At 44.2% G+C, this 14,735-nt stretch overlaps 1 protein-coding gene across 1 annotated transcript in view; it reads right to left on the minus strand.

Moving 5' to 3' along the window:
• LOC118386694 (bifunctional protein GlmU-like) overlaps positions 1-14,735 on the minus strand; it is a 47,958-nt gene that overhangs the window by 32,093 nt on the left and 1,130 nt on the right. The window lies entirely within an intron of this gene.

The raw sequence follows: 14,735 nt of genomic DNA on the forward strand, positions 1-14,735 counted from the left end.
ACTAACATCAAGGCGGTGGCCCGTTCCTGTAGGTTCATGCTCTACAACATCCGCAGAGTACGACCCTGCCTCACACAGGAAGCGGCACAGGTCCTAATCCAGGCACTTGTCATCTCCCATCTGGATTACTGCAACTCGCTGTTGGCTGGGCTCCCTGCCTGTTCCACTAAACCCCTACAGCTCATCGAGAACGCCGCAGCCCGTCTGGTGTTCAACCTTCCCAAGTTCTCTCACGTCACCCCGCTCCTCCGCTCTCTCCACTGGCTTCCAGTTGAAGCTCGCATCCGCTACAAGACCATGGTGCTTGCCTACGGAGCTGTGAGGGGAACGGCACCTCAGTACCTCCAGGCTCTGATCAGGCCCTACACCCAAACAAGGGCACTGCGTTCATCCACCTCTGGCCTGCTCGCCTCCCTACCACTGAGGAAGTACAGTTCCCGCTCAGCCCAGTCAAAACTGTTCGCTGCTCTGGCCCCCCAATGGTGGAACAAACTCCCTCACGACGCCAGGACAGCGGAGTCAATCACCACCTTCCGGAGACACCTGAAACCCCACCTCTTTAAGGAATACCTAGGATAGGATAAAGTAATCCTTCTCACCCCCCCCTTAAAAGATTTAGATGCACTATTGTAAAGTGGCTGTTCCACTGGATGTCATAAGGTGAATGCACCAATTTGTAAGTCGCTCTGAATAAGAGCGTCTGCTAAATGACTTAAATGAAAATGAAATGAAACCTTAACGACGCTGGGCCAATTTTGCGCCGCCCTACGGGGACTCCCAATCACGGACGGTTGTGATACAGCCCGCAATCGAACCAGGGTCTGTGGTGATGCTTCTAGCACTGAGATGCAGTGTCTTAGGCCGCTGCTCCCAAATATTGTAACAATACGGATGGGTCCATGTAAGCTCCATAATTGACATGATTGGTTGATGGTAGGCGGGGACGGGAGGTCCTGTATAAACACAAACACACGTCCTTGACAACTTCCTTCACAACAGGTCTGTGCTGCTCCGCGAAGCGCAAGAAGTATGAATGCCCTGACATCTGCTGAGGCCGTATCCCCGTAAGTTCTGCACAGCCCAATGCAGATTACAGATTGACTACTAAGCACATTTTACCCTCCAATGACAAAATCTACCCGCATATGGCAGGTGTTAATTTTAGGCCCTGATGGTCTATAATGTTTGGAACAAGGTTTGTTAGTATCTAACCTGCCACAAACAAAATCAGGGGACTTTTGTTCGAACCAAAACAGTGATTGTAACCCTGGATCTGAACAAGCAACTTCCAGCTTTGTCACAGAGCAGAGAGAGGCTCTGATGACTGCACGCTTTTAAAGCACATAATTATCAAACCTCTGTGAAGCACCTCTCTGTCACTCTCTCCTGCTCATCTAACTACTTAAAATCCCCTGGATTGGATCACCACAAATAAACACTTGTACAACCAAGTGATCAAGACAACCCAAATATTTCAGGTGATGAATACATGTTTGGAGTAGCTGTAGTGTGCTTGATTATGCAAGGACGTTTTGGTTTGACAATGACAATTAATGCACATTTATTTATGGGGAAACTTTAAATGAGCTCAAAAGAGAAGATGCCAAAGCGTGTATTCATACATACAGGGATAATGCAATGTCGTATGGGCAGATGACGTTACAATTCATTTATATTGCTATGTTTGTTATAGTTTACCCCATTCATTAGCACCTATTGATGATATCTTAAATGTGCATTGATTGTGGGAGAAGTTCCTTATGTTTCCAACATGTATCTTTCATATCAGATAATAATTTTCAAAAAAAGCTTAAAATTACTACACACCGCCCATACAGCCATACCTCTATGTTAGAGGCAACCACCTGGGCTAATTAACTATCTAGCATGCTCCGCACACCTGTGTGTAACAGAAGGCCACCAGAAACGTGTTGTAACTGACAAATACTGTTGGCTGCAACTGTGATAAGGCTGATTTATAACAGCGTACAGTAAGTGTGCATTTTGAAAATATTTTTGAGGAGATATGAAAGTAAATGGCTTTATGTTTCGAGAACAGTATCGCAATTGAGAGTCGATTCATGTTTAGATGGGGTATTTGGCTGCCAGAGCCAGTCTACCTCTGGAAATTAGGTAGTAGTCTGGGTCCAGTTTCCCAAAAGCATCGTTAGGCTAAATTCATCATTAGAGCCTTCGTAGGAGCATCAGAATATCTCGAGCTGTTTTCCAAAACCATCGTTATTAATGTTGCACTTAAATGTAGATCAGCGAAGTGCATCGTTAGATGCTTTTTTTTTGCCCTTCTTCATCACTTTATACAATATAATCACATGGTTTATCGGCCCTCTGTGAACACTTTTAACTTCAGAACAAAGTTGACTACACATACAATGTTGCCAACCAATGTCTTTGCAATTGATAGAAACAAGCGACGTATAAAATATGCTTAAAATGAAAAACGAAATAAATGCATTAAAATATACAATGAGCAAAGTATTGAGACAGTGACACATTTTTTTGTTTTGGCTCTGAACTCCAGCACTTTGGGTTTTAAATTATACAATATAGGATGTTAAACTGCAAATGGTCAGCTTTCATTTGAGGCTATTTTCATCCATATGGGGTGAACTGTTTAGAAATTACAGCACCCCCTTTTTTTAACACAGCCCCCCTCCCATTTTAGAGTACTAACAGTATTAGGACAAATTCACTGGTGTATTAAAGTCACTTTTATTGTAAATAAGAATATAATTTTTCTAAACACTTCTGTTTTTATTTACAATAAAAGTGTCACAAGTTTGATGTAGTCATTACGTGCTAGGAATATGGGACCAAATATTTAACGTTTTACTATTTTAATACACATTTGACCAAGGAGAGTGATGGAGTGCTGGGTCAGATGACCTGGCCTTCACAATCACCTGTCCTCAACCCAATTGGGATGAGTTGGACTGCAGAGTGAAGGAAAAGCAGTTAATACGTACTCAGCATATGTGGGAACTCCTTCAAGATTGTTGGAAAATAATTCCTCATGAAGCTGGTTGAGAGAATGCCAAAAGTGTACAAAGCTGTCATCAAGGCAAAGGGTGGCTACTTTGAAGAATCTCAAATATATTTTGATTTGTTTTTTGGTTACTACGTGATTCCATGTATTTCATAGTTTGTCTTCACTATTATTCTACAATGTAGAAAATAGTAAAAATAAAGAACCCTTGAATGAGTAGGTGTCCAAACTTTTTTGACCGATACTGTTAAGTGAATTTGTCCCAATACTTTTGGTCCCCTAAAATGGGGGGCCTATGTACAAAAAGTGTTAGAATTAGTAAACGGTTCAAATCAAATCCAATTTTATTTGTCACATACACATGGTTAGCAGATGTTAATGCGAGTGTAGCGAAATGCTTGTGCTTCTAGTTCTGACAATGCAGTAATAACCAACAAGTAATCTAACCAGCAATTCCAAAACTACTGTCTTATACACACAAGTGTAGGGGGATAAAGAATATGTACATAAAGATATATGAATGAGTGATGGTACAGAGCGGCATAGGCAAGATACAGTAGATGGTATCGAGTACAGTATATACATATGAGACGAGTATGTAAACAAGGTGGCATAGTTAAAGTGGCTAGTGATACATGTATTACATAAAGATGCAGTAGATGATATAGAGTACAGTATATACGTATACATATGAGATGAATAATGTAGGGTATGTAAAAATTATATTAGGCAGCATTGTTTAAAGTGGCTAGTGATAATATTTTACATCATTTCCCATCAATTCCCATTATTAAAGTGGCTGGACTTGAGTCAGTGTGTTGGCAGCAGCCACCCAATGTTAGTGGTGGCTGTTTAACAGTCTGATGGCCTTGAGATAGAAGCTGTTTTTCAGTCTCTCGGTCCCAGCTTTGATGCACCTGTACTGACCTCGCCTTCTGGATGATAGCGGGGTGAACAGGCAGTGGCTCGGGTGGTTGTTGTCCTTGATGATCTTTATGGCCTTCCTGTGACATTGGGTGGTGTAGGTGTCCTGGAGGGCAAGTAGTTTGCCCCCGGTGATGCGTTGTGCGGACCTCACTACCCTCTGGAGAGCCTTACGGTTGTGGGCGGAGCAGTTGCCGTACCAGGCGGTGATACAGCCCGCCAGGATGCTCTCGATTGTGCATCTGTAAAAGTTTGTGAGTGCTTTTGGTGACAAGCCGAATTTCTTCAGCCTCCTGAGGTTGAAAAGGCGCTGCTGCGCCTTCTTCACGATGCTGTCTGTGTGGGTGGACCAATTCAGTTTGTCTGTGATGTGTATGCCAATTAACTTAAAACTTACTACCCTCTCCACTACTGTCCCATCGATGTGGATAGGGGGGTGTTCCCTCTGCTGTTTCCTGAAGTCCACAATCATCTCCTTAGTTTTGTTGACGTTGAGTGTGAGGTTATTTTCCTGACACCACACTCCGAGGGCCCTCACCTCCTCCCTTTAGGCCGTCTCGTCGTTGTTGGTAATCAAGCCTACCACTGTTGTGTCATCCGCAAACTTGATGATTGAGTTGGAGGCGTGCGTAGCCACGCAGTCGTGGGTGAACAGGGAGTACAGGAGGGGGCTCAGAACGCACCCTTGTGGGGCCCCAGTGTTGAGGATCAGCGGGGTGGAGATGTTGTTGCCTACCCTCACCCCCTGGGGGTGGCTCGTCAGGAAGTCCAGTACCCAGTTGCACAGGGCGGGGTCGAGACCCAGGGTCTCGAGCTTGATGACGAGCACTATGGTGTTAAATGCCGAGCTGTTGTCGATGAACAGCATTCTCACATAGGTATTCCTCTTGTCCAGAAAGGTTAAGGCAGTGTGCAGTGTGGTTGAGATTGCATCGTCTGTGGACCTATTTGGGCGGTAAGCAAATTGAAGTGGGTCTAGTGGGTCTAGGGTGTCAGGTAGGGTGGAGGTGATATGGTCCTCGACTAGTCTCTCAAAGCACTTCATGATGACGGAAGTGAGTGCTACGGGGGGGTTGTCGTTTAGCTCAGTTACCTTAGCTTTCTTGGGAACAGGAACAATGGTGGCCCTCTTGAAGCATGTGGGAACAGCAGACTGGGATAGGGATTGATTGAATATGTCCGTAAACACACCAGGCGCGGCTGGGGATGCCGTTTGGGCCTGCAGCCTTGCGAGGGTTAACACGTTTAAATGTTTTACTCACCTCGGCTGCAGTGAAGGAGAGGCCGCATGTTTTGGTTGCAGGCCGTGTCAGTGGCACTGTATTGTCCTCAAAGCGGGCAAAAAAGTTATTTAGTCTGCCTGGGAGCAAGACATCCTGGTCCGTGACGGGGCTGGTTTTCTTTTTGTAATCCGTGATTGACTGTAGACCCTGCCACATACCTCGTGTCTGAGCCGTTGAATTGAGATTCTACTTTGTCTCTATACTGACGCTTAGCTTGTTTGATTGCCTTGCGGAGGGAATAGCTACACGGTCTTGTTTCCGGTCACCTTGCCCTGATTAAAAGCAGTGGTTCGCGCTTTCAGTTTCACGCTAATGCTGCCATCAATCCACGGTTTCTGGTTTGGGAATGTTTTAATCATTGCTATGGGAACGACATCTTCAATGCACGTTCTAATGAACTCGCACACCGAATCAGCGTATTCGTCAATGTTGTTGTCTGACGCAATACGAAACATATCCCAGTCCACGTGATGGAAGCAGTCTTGGAGTGTGGAATCAGATTGGTCGGACCAGCGTTGGACAGACCTCAGCGTGGGAGCTTCTTGTTTTAGTTTCTGTTTGTTGGCAGGGATCAACAAAATGGAGTCGTGGTCAGCTTTTCTGAAAGGAGGGCGGGGCAGGGCCTTATATGCGTCGCGGAAGATAGAATAGCAATGATCCAAGGTTTTGCCAGCCCTGGTTGCGCAATCGATATGCTGATACAATTCAGGGAGTCTTGTTTTCAGATTAGCCTTGTTAAAATCCCCAGCTACAATGAATGCAGGTTCACCTGATATGGATGAAAATACCCTCAAATTAAAGCTGACAGTCTGCACTTTAACCTCAGTCATTGTATAGTTTCAAAAATGGTAACCTTTGGAGCTCACCAATACTTTTGGAGTCCTACCCTCCGGCGCCACTAGGGTAGGGCTGTCGTATTATCGGCTCTCAACCGATCATGCTATTCCCCCCCGCATTGTTTGTAACTTGTTTTGTACATAATGTTGCGCTGCTATCATCTCTTATTACCGAAAAGAGCTTCTGGACATCAGAACTGGGATTCCTCGCATCAAATTGGACGAGGAGTTCTTCTTCAATGAGTCGGACGGATATACTGCAGACACAGGCCCCGATCCCCATGATTCGCTGGAGAAGGAAACTGAGATTGAGGCAAAAGATCAGAGTGCCTTGCGACGAGTGGCTAATCTGCCCTTGCCATTCTGCTAGCTAACGTTCAAATGCTGGAAAATAAATGGGACAAACTGAAGGCATGTACAGTTGAAGTCGGAAGTTTACATACACATACAAGGAAGTGGGTGGCTGCAAACTTTCTATTTTTAAACTCGGACAAAACAGAGATGCTTGTTCTAGGTCCCAAGAAACAAAGATCTTCTGTTGAATCTGACAATTAATCTTAATGGTTGTACAGTCATCTCAAATAAAACTGTGAAGGACCTTGGCGTTACTCTGGACCCTGATCGCTCTTTTGACGAACATATCAAGACTGTTTCAAGGACAGCTTTTTTCCATCTACGTAACATTGCAAAGCTCAGAATCTTTCTGTCCAAAAATGATGCAGAAAAATAAATTCATGCTTTTGTTACTTCTAGGTTAGACTACTGCAATGCTCTTCTTTCCGGCTACCCGGATAAAGCACTAAATAAACTTCAGTTAGTGCTAAATACGGCTGCTAGAATCCTGACTAGAACCACAAAATTTGATCATATTACTCCAGTGCTAGCCTCCCTACACTGGCTTCCTGTTAAGGCAAGGGCTGATTTCCAAGGTTTTACTGCTAACCTTACAAAGCATTACATGGGCTTGCTCCTACCTATCTCTCTGATTTGGTCCTGCCGTACATACCTAAACATACGCTACGGTCACAAGACTCAGGCCTCTTAATTGTCCCTAGAATTTCTAAGCAAACAGCTGGGGGCAGGGTTTTCTCCTATAGAGCTTCATTTTTATGGAATGGTCTGCCTACCCATGTGAGAGACGCAGACTCGGTCTCTCTAACCCTATTACAGGGGCTGAGTCACTGGCTTACTGGTGCTCTTTCATGCCGTCCCTAGCAGGGGTGCGTCACTTGAGTGGGTTGAGTCACTGATGTGATCTTCTTGTCTGGGTTGGCGCCCACCCTTGGGTTGTGCCGTGGTGGAGATCTTTGTGGGCTATACTCGGCCTTGTCTCAGGATGGTAAGTTAGTGGTTGAAGATATCCCTTTAGTGGTGTGGGGGCTGTGCTTTAGCAAAGTGGGTGTGGTTATATCCTTCCTGTTTGGCCCTGTCCTGGGGTATCATCGGATGGGGCCACAGTGTCTCCTGACTCCTCCTGTCTCAGCCTCCAGGATTTATGCTGCAGTAGTTTGTGAGTATGCTCTCTCTAATTCTCTTTATTTCTCTCTCTTGGAGGACCTGAGCCCTAGGACCATGCCTCAGGACTACCTGGCATGAGGACTCCATGCTGTCCCCAGTCCACCTGGCCGTGCTGCTGCACCAGTTTCAACTGTTCTACCTGCGGCTATGGAACCCTGACCTGTTCACCGGACGTGCTACCTGTCCAAGACATGCTGTTTTCAACTCTCTAGAGACAGCAGGAGTGGTAGAGATACTCTTAATGATCGGCTATGAAAAGCCAACTGACATTTACTCCTGAGGTGCTGACTTGCTGCACCCTCGACAACTACTGTGATTATTACTATTTGACCATGCTGGTCATTTATGAACAACTGAACATCTTTGCCATGTTCTGTTATAATCTCCACCCGGCACAGCCATAAGAGTACTGGCCACCCCTCATAGCCTGGTTCCTCTCTAGGTTTCTTCCTAGGTTTTGGCCTTTTTAGGGAGTTTTTCCTAGCCACTGTGCTTCTACACCTGCATTGTTTGCTGTTGGGGTTTTAGGCTGGGTTTCTGTACAGCACTTTGCGATATCAGCTGATGTATGAAGGGCTATATAAATACATTTGATTTGATACACCTTAGCCAAATACATTTAAACTCAGTTTTTCACAATTCCTGACATTTAATCCTAGTAAAAATTCCCTGTCTTAGGTCAGTTAGGATCACCACTTTATTTTAAGAATGTGAAATGTCAGAAAAATAGAATTATTTAGTTAATATTTTATTTATTTATTCACATTCCCAGTGGGTCAGAAGTTTACATACTCAATTAGTATTTGGTAGCATTGCCTTTAAATTGTTTAACTTGCGTCAAACGTTTCGGGTAGCTTCCCACAATAAGTTGGGTGAATTTTGGCCCATTCCTCCTGACAGAGCTGGTGTAACTGAGTCAGGTGTGTAGGCCTCCTTCCTCACACACATTTTCAGTTCTACCCAAAAATCTTCTATAGGATTGCGGTCAAGGCTTTGTGATGGCGACTCCATTACCTTGACTTTGTTGTCCTTAAGCCATTTTGGAAGTATGCTTGGGGTCATTGTCCATTTGGAAGATCCATTTGCGACCAAGCTTTAACTTCCTGACTGATATCTTGAGATGTTGCTTCAATATATCCACAAATTTTCCTACCTCGTGATGCCATCTATTTTGTGAAGTGCACCAGTCCCTCCTGCAGCAAAGCACCCCCACAACATGATCCTGCCACCCGTGTGCTTCACAGTTGGGATGGTGTTCTTCGGCTTGCAAGCCTCCCCCTTTTTCCTCCAAACATAACGATGGTCATTATGCCAAACAGTGTTGTTTCATCAGACCAGAGGACATTTCTCCAAAAAGTATGATCTTTGTCCGCATGTGCAGTTGCAAACCGTAGTCTTGCTTTTTTTATGGCGGTGTTGGAGCAGTGGCTTCTTCCTTGCTAAGCAACCTTTCAGGTTATGTCGACATAGGACTCGTTTTACTGTGGATATAGATACTTTTGTACCTGTTTCCTTCAGCATCTTCACAAGGTCCTTTGCTGTTCTGGGATTGATTTGCACTTTTCACACCAAAGTCGTTCATCTCTAACTCGTCTCCTTCCTGAGCGGTATGACGACTGCGTGGTCCCATGGTGTCTATACTTGCATACTATTGTTTGTGCAGATGAGTGGTACCTTCAGGCGTTTGGAAATTGCTCCCAAGGATGAACCAGACTTGTGGAGGTCTACAATGTTTTTCCCCATGATGTCAAGCAAAGAGGTACTGAGTTTGAAGGTAGGCCTTGAAATACATCTATATGTATACCTCCAATTGACACAAATGATGTCAATTAGCCTATCAGAAGCTTCTAAAGCCATGACATAAGTTTCTGGGATTTTCCAAGCTGTTCAAAGGCACAGTCAATTTAGTGTTTGTAAACCTCTGACCCACTGGAAATGTGATACAGTGAAATAATCTGTCTGTAAACAATTTTTGGAAAAATGACTTGTAATGCACAAAGTAGATGTCCTAACCGACTTGCCACAACTATTGTTTGTTAACAATACATTTTTGGAGTGGTTGAAAAATTAGTTTTAATGATTCCAACCTAAGTGTATGTAAACTTCTGACATCAACTGTATATCCTACCAACGGGACATTGAAACGAATATCTTATGTTTCACCGAGTCGTGGCTGAACAACGACATAAAGAACATATTGCTGGTGGGTTATACACTATCGACAAGACAGAACAGCAGCCTCTGGTAAGACACGGGGTGGGGACCTATGCATTTATGTAAACAGCTGGTGCAGGATATCTAAGGAAGTCTCAGTTTTGCTCGCCCGAGGTAGAGTATATAAGTTGTAGACCACACTATCTACCCTAGAGAGTTGATCTGTATTTTTCGTAGCTGTCTACATACCACCACAGAATGAAGTTGGCACTAAAACCGCACTCAATGACTTGTATTCTGCCATAAGGAAACAGGAAAATGCTCACCCTGTGGCGTCGCTCCTGGTGGCCGGTAACTTTAATGCAGGGAAACTTAAATCAGTTTTACCGAATTTCTATCATCATGTTAAATGTGAAACCAGAGGGAAAAAAATCTGACCATAACTCTTTAATCCTCCTGATTCCTGCTTAGAAGCACAAATAAAAGCAGGAAGTACGAGTGACTTGGTCTATAAAAAAGTGGTCAGATGAAGCAGATGCTAAACTACAGGACTGTTGCTAGCACAGACTGAAATATGTTCTGGGATTCTTCCGATGGCATTGAGGAGTACACCACATCAGTCACTGGCTTCATCAATAAGTGCATCGAGGACGTCGTCCCCACAGTGACTGTACGTACATACCCCAACCAGAAGCCATGGATTACAGGCAACAGCCACACCGAGCTAAAGGGTAGAGCTGCCGCATTCAAGGAGCGGGACTCTAACCCAGAAGCGTATAAGAAATCCCTCTATGCCCTCTGACGAACCATCAAACAGGCAAAGCGTCAATACAGGAGTAATATCAAATCGTACTACACCGGCTCCGACGCTCATCGGATGTGGCAGAGCTTGCAAACTATTACAGCCTACAAAGGGAAGCACAATCGAGAATTGCCCAGTGACAAGAGCCTACCAGACGAGCTAAATAACGTATATGCTCGCTTAGAGGCAAGTAACACTGAAACCTGCATGAGAGCATCAGCTGGCCCGGATGACTGTGTGATCACGTTCTCCGCAGCCGATGTGGGTAAGACCTTTTAAACAGGTCAACATTCACAAGTCCGCTGGGCCTGACGGATTACCAGGACGTGTACTCCAAGCATGACCTGACCAACTGGCAACAGCCTTCACTGACATTTTCAACCTCTCCCTGTCTGAGTCTGTAACACCAACATGTTTTAAGCAGACCACCATGGTCCCTGTGCCCAGGAACACTAAGGTAACCTACCTAAATGACTACCGACCCGTAGCACTCACATCCATAGCCACGAAATGCTTGGAAAGGCTGGTCATGGCTCACATCAACAGCATTTTCCTAGAAACCCTAGACCCACTCCAATTTGCATACCGCACCAACAGATCCACAGATTATGCAATCTCTATTGCACAAAAGGAACACATATGTGAGAATGCTATTCATTGACTACAGCTGAGCATTCAACACCATAATGCCCTCAAAGCTCATCACTAAGCTAAGGACCCTGGGACTAAACACCTCCCTCTGCAACTGGATCCTAGACTTCCTGACGGGCCACCCCCAGGTGATAAGGGTAGTTAACAGCACATCCTCCACGCAGATCCTCAACACGGGTCCGTACTCAGACCCCTCCTGTACTCCCTTTTCATTCATGAGTGCTCGGCCAGGCATAACTCCAACACCATCATTAAGTATGCTGATGACACAACAGTGGTAGGCCTGGTCACCGACAACGATGAGACAGCATATAGGGAGGAGGTCAGATACCTGACCATGTGGTGCAAGGACAACAACCTCTCCCTCAACGTCATCAAGACAAAGGAGATTATTGTGGACTACAGGAAAAGGAGGACAGAGCACGCCCCCATTCTCATCTACGGGGCTGCAGTGGAGAAGGTTGACAGCTTCAAGTTCCTTGGCATCCACATCACCAACAAACTAACATGGTCCAAGCACATCAAGACAGTCGTGAAGAGGGCACGACAAAACCTATTCCCCTTCAGGAGACCGACTAGATTTGGCATGGGTCCCCAGATCCTCAAAAGGTTTTACAGCTGCACCATGGAGAGCATCCTGACAGGTTGCATTACTGCCTGGTATGTCAACTGCTTGGCCTCCGACCGCAAGGCACTACAGAGGGTAGTGAGTACGGCCCAGTACATCACCGGGGCCAAGCTTCCTGCCATCCAGAACCTTTATACCAGGCGGTGTCAGAGGAAGGCCCTAAAAATTGTCAAAGACTCCAGCCACCCTAGTCATAGACTGTTCTCTCTGCTACTGCACGGCAAGCGGTAACGGAGCACCAAGTCTAGTTACAAGAGGCTTCTAAACAGCTTCTACCCCCAATCCATAAGACTCCTAAACAGCTAATCAAATGGCTACCCAGACTATTTGCACCCCCCCTGCTGCTACTCAATGTTATTATCTATGCATAGCCACTTTAACTTGACCTGCATGTACATAATTACCTCGACATCAGTGCCCCCGCACATTGACACATTGACTCGGAACCGATACCCCCGCTATTGTTATTTATTGCTGCTCCTTAATTATTTGTTTTTCTTATCTCTTTTTAAAGGTATTTTCTTAACTGCATTGTTGGTGAAGGGCTTTTAAGTAAGCATTTCACTGTTGTATTAGGCGCATGTGTTTACTGTATGTTTGTTTATTCCATGTGTAACTCTGTTTCTTGTGTCCTATGCTTTATATTTTTATCTTGGCCAGGTCGCAGTTGTAAATGAGAACTTGTTCTCAACTAGCCTACCTGGTTAAATAAAGGTGAAATAAAAAAATAATTTTGATTTGAAATACAGTATGATATAACCCTATTTCATGTTCAATAAATCATTCCATTTTGCTACTTTTAGAGTACTGTCTATCGTTTGTCTCAATATATTTTATGACGTGTGCGCAATGATGTGCCAAATCGGTGATTTAGTGCATTTCTATTGGGTAAGCATTAGAATAAGCCACCTCAATATTTGTAGCCATGGGTGGTAATATCTCTCTAGGAGCTGATCCGTCGTCAGTATTGTGAAATAATTCTAATGATAAGGTAAGTTTTTAAATGATAAAGCTGACCTGAGAGCAGCACTGCTTTTCTTTCGATTCTAGCAGTATCAACAAACTGCGTGGTGTTTTGGGAAACACGTTACATATTGGCTGCTGTAGAAAAGATGCATCGTTAAAACACCCATACGCCTAAGTTCTATCGCTATCGAGACACTGGGCCCTGGAAAATATTGCGTTGAAAGCAGTGGCGGTCAGCACCATTGAAGATGAGGGAGGACTTATAAAATATATATTTTTTTTAAAAATGTATGGGCATGACCTTATTTATATTACAGCATATTGGATGACTGTCATTCATATTCCATTCACCCAACTCAATGTAACATCGATAAGTTTAGGCTACAACATGATACTCAAATTTTCTCAATACCCATCATGACGTTATAACAACCTAGCCTATGAATGAAAGTTTAGAAGGTAGGTGCACAGGTCGACAGAAATGTGAGTAATCAAGGTGTCAGACAGTGACACATTCAATACCGCCTTGCACACTCTGGCCTGCATCTAGCTGATCTAGGGCCTAATAATTAGTCCAACAGTTGCAATTGAGAGTTTCTATTTGACAAACTCGGGTATGTTTATCCCAGTTTCATTGCATATGCTGAGGGTGCTGCAGCACGCCCTGAAAAATCAGTATTACATTTTGTTTTTCATCTCACAAATGTAGTGCACTGGGACTTTACTAGTCCTGTATTAGCGGACCGACATAGCTGTCTGTAGTGCGGGCAACATTTTGTTGCAGCTATGTTTGTAGCTATAATTCCTTCTTGCATCTATGCGCTTTCCTCCTCTCACCTTTTCCCTTAGCTTGTGGACTTCAGTGCACAACACCTCAGCTGTCTGACTAGATGAAAAAATCTTAACAAGCCAAACCTTTATATCATAACCGCTAACTGCTACACGCAGCTTAAATCGTTGTCACCATTATTAGCCAACATCATAGTCAATATAGCTACTAGAACTAACACATTAGTAAACCCGCTACAATCCTGCAGCAGTTTAGCAGTTACACCAGTTGGCCCTGGTGGCAATAAACTAATAAAACTGACCTTGACTTGGAAGAGTTCCAGTGTTGTAAAAGCTATAACCAGCTAGCATCCCTCTCTGTTTGAGCTGGGTGTAACATTCCTCTCTGTTTGAGCCGGATGTTTTTAGTAGGCTGAACTAGCTAGCTGCATTCGCAGTAAGTGAAAATGAAAGAAAAAAAATAGAAATATAGCTCTCTTGCGTCACCTTCATTTTTGAATAAATTAATTTCTTAAACTATTCAACTATTGTGTTTCTCTCTCTTTGAGTCAACTACTCACCAAATGTTATGCACTGCAGCGCTAGCTAGCTGTAGCATATGCTTTCAGTATGAGATTTATTCCATGATCCTTTCATTGGGTGGACAACATGTCAGTTCATATTGCAAGAGCTCTAACAGGTTGGAGGACGTCCTCCAGGAGTTGTCATAATTACTGTGTAAGTCTATGGAAGAGGATGAGAACCATGTGCCTCCTGGGTTTTGTATTGAAGCCAGAGGACGGAAACTAGCTGTCCTCCGGCTAATACACCATACTGCGCTGTTGAGGCTACTCTATACCTTTATTGCAAAAACATGTTTTTTAATCAATTATTTGGTGACGTGTGATGATATTTAGTACAGTTTTATCTATGCAATTCACAGAGGAAGATGGTCGTCCCCTTACTCCTCTGAGGAGGCTCCACTGTTGAGACCTTTCTCCATAGGTGCCACATTTCAAGTTTTGTGCAAATGGTTAATTTAGTGGTTTTCACAAAATTCTAAATGGCGGACCCTGAGGCAAATTTGTTCATTGTGGGTCAATGGGTGAGGGCCGTAATCTTCCCCAGTTTTCATTTTCAATCTCTTGTTATGGCGCTACCATCTGGCCAATCAGTGTAATTTAACAACGCATTCCAAGGT

The sequence above is a fragment of the Oncorhynchus keta genome, chromosome 8 (genome assembly GCF_023373465.1).
Source record: "Oncorhynchus keta strain PuntledgeMale-10-30-2019 chromosome 8, Oket_V2, whole genome shotgun sequence".
NCBI lineage: Eukaryota > Metazoa > Chordata > Actinopteri > Salmoniformes > Salmonidae > Oncorhynchus > Oncorhynchus keta.